At 40.9% G+C, this 2,867-nt stretch overlaps 1 long non-coding RNA gene and 1 pseudogene across 1 annotated transcript; one reads left to right on the forward strand and one right to left on the reverse strand.

Moving 5' to 3' along the window:
- Positions 1-274: 274 nt before the first annotated feature.
- Positions 275-1,063, forward strand: LOC149179492 (uncharacterized; annotated as a pseudogene).
- A 663-nt stretch (positions 1,064-1,726) lies between these two features.
- LOC149179493 (uncharacterized) lies at positions 1,727-2,639 on the reverse strand. The gene is made up of 2 exons (XR_016258930.1): positions 2,258-2,639; positions 1,727-2,135 (listed from the first exon to the last, which is right to left on the reverse strand). It is a non-coding gene; the product is annotated as an uncharacterized LOC149179493 (long non-coding RNA).
- Positions 2,640-2,867: the final 228 nt, after the last annotated feature.

Below are 2,867 nucleotides of genomic sequence, written 5' to 3' on the forward strand. Positions count from 1 at the left end.
CTTTGTACAATAATGATCATTTTGTTTTTAGAAAGTATTAATTACGCTGTAAGGCATTCCCTTCCCTCTGAAATGAACTACCCTCTTTGCCGACATGTCATCCTTGTACACCATACGATTAGATGTTAGATGATTAAAAAAAACACAGCGGTTCGATCAAGAAAAGGTAGTTACGAATATTGGTTGATGGCCATGTTCATAGTCTCTGCGGCAGCAATGGCTTCAATCGTCGTGCAACTTCCCAGAGGTAATTCTACAGTGCCCCCAACCCATTATGTTTTATTTGCAGTTTGTTTCCACCGAGACTCCTAACAATTTTCCATTTGACGACGAGATGGGAGAAGAAGGGTCCCCTACTGGGAAGCGGAGAAAAACGACGCCCAAATGCCTCTCGGAGATAGACCTGGACACTGTTCGTGAGCTCCTGGAGAGACTAGTGAGTCGGCAGCAGAGGTTTTTCGTTTATCTGCTAGATTCCATGGAGCAGAAAGAGGAAATCTGCAAGCAGATTCGTCAAGAAAAGGAGGAAAAGTGGCAGGCGGAGGAAAGAGCACAGCAGTGTTTATTTAATATCGCAATGATTATTTTAGCCAAGAAGCTCGTCGATGGTGACTCAGGGTTTTGTAGCTATGACCCAAGGTTTTGCGGCGCTGAAGAATTTAAACCCAAACAAACCACCGGGGGTTCTGACTAGACTAATCATGATGGTGGTGTAATTGTTCCCAATTTTGGCAGCGGTGCTGGAGGGCCAAAGAAAAGGTCAAAGAATTGGAAGCGAGCGGAGGTTCTCTGGTTAATTAAGTTTAGGGCTGAGATGGAGTCGAGATTTTCCAAGTCCACTCGGTGGGTGGCGCTATGGGAAGAGCCTTCTGAACTTTTGGGGGTATAAGGTATCATGTGCGATGGGAAGCAATGTAGAGAAAAATGCGACAAGCTCACGGCAGAGTTCAAAGATGTGAGTGATGGCAATATTTACTTCACCAATCCACCTCTAAGTGTCGAAAAATCCAAACAAGATGGTCTCGAGGCGATATTTAACATTACAGCTCAGAGTAATGTATGATCGTGATGTTGCCATCACAGTGAAACAATTTTTGTTTCATTGCAAATTGAAATATGATGATAGGATCCAAGTAAAATAGTTGATTTCCTTTCTGACCTTTTAACCAAAAAATTCTTTATTTTTCTTCATATCACGAGAGTGGAAGCAATTTAAGGTAATTTAAGTTATGTTCAAATAATTAGGATTATTTAAAGCAATTTGCATAATTCATAATTTATATTGTTTACAGCATTATCATTACAAATGTATCATTTTAAAAATGTAAAGGATTAGTCGAACACATTTTTAAATTTTTGAACAGAAACTCGAGATTGAGGGTTTGAGCCCACGAGTGACCCCATTTTCCTTGAACACCCTCACAAATTAGCATAGATCGCTTAACGTTTATGTCAAACTAAACAACTAGGAAACTATAATAGATGGTTTTAAGTAAAACCGTTCATAACGCAAAACAAATCTAGTTCAAATGTTGGAATAAGAAATATTAACATTTCTGGAAAAACAAGACTGTAATGTTTCCCTTCAACAACAAAAATCTTATGGAGAATATCAAAATAAGCAGATCATGCTTTTCATCAACACAAACATAGGGAAATACAAATACCAAAGTGCATCTGAGCAAATAAATTCATTGAAACTATATATATAATATCGGACCGAGTCTAAGAAACCTTAGATAATGGAAATCCCAAAAAAAATAACCACAGAGGTTCCTTGCAATCCGGTAACAAGTCTTGCCTAAACAATTACAAATTTCGTTCTCGGTGAGGCTTCAACAAAATTCAAACCCTAGCATGCTCCGAACGCCATTAAGACATTTAACGAAGAAGCGAAGTTACCCACCCTAAGAGAACTGTGTGCGGCTTAACGCGAGCAGACCCCTATGATTGGTAGGAGATTCCAGTGTGCCAAAATTGTTGAGATTACACCCCAGACAGGAAGGAGTTGCCATCGAACAAAACAACAGGAGGGGAGCCATATAAGCTTACCCGGAAAAAATTCAGAGGCCCAAGCCCCGTAAGGATGAGGTCAAAATCCTCTGGAGGCTTTTCCATTAACGCGGCCATGAGCCCTTGCCAAACCCATAGAGCATAAACCACAAAAGAAAACAAAGACATTAGAACTTAAAGAAAAATAAGATCAAGCCTGAGCTGACATGAACATAAGCGTTTTTAGAAAATAAAGTAACCTCACCTGGGTAATTACAAAGGAACTCCCTATCTTGAGCATGAAACCCTCGAGTAGCACTTCGAACAATCTGACCACAATAGGAGGCACGCTTGCAGCACAAGCACGACTGCCATGGACAGAGAGCAAAGCTGGGGCAAGGAGGAAAGGGTAGAATGAGTTGGGAAGCCAGACCTGGTAGAGGGTAAAACACCTAGAATAACCCGAACCATTGGATCAGGCACTGGCAACCTCCTCCATATATGAGGTGGGGGATCCCGAGGTTCACTGACAGCTCCATTACATGTATTAACTCGGTTGGTCCAGAGAAGTATATGCCAGCGATAACTCGGTCACGCCAAGCTCGAGATAAGTCTTCAAATTCGAGCTAGACGGGTGGAAAATAAATCCAAGTGGATAAGGACCTGTCCTCCACTATACAGAAGATCAATTCATAAACAGATCATTAACGATTGAAATACTTGGGTCTCGTGTGCTATATGTTGCACATCCGAACGATTAAGTTTTCAGCTAAGGATTTGATGCATTTTCGCAGTGGATAGTTGCATGGGGACTAACACAATTAAATAAACCAAATGCATGTTTACTGTGTGCAACTAATAGTGATGTGAACCTT

The sequence above is a fragment of the Pinus tabuliformis genome, chromosome 4_1 (genome assembly GCF_031772625.1).
Source record: "Pinus tabuliformis cultivar Carrire ecotype Pingquan chromosome 4_1, CPIR1, whole genome shotgun sequence".
In the NCBI taxonomy this organism is placed as follows: domain Eukaryota; kingdom Viridiplantae; phylum Streptophyta; class Pinopsida; order Pinales; family Pinaceae; genus Pinus; species Pinus tabuliformis.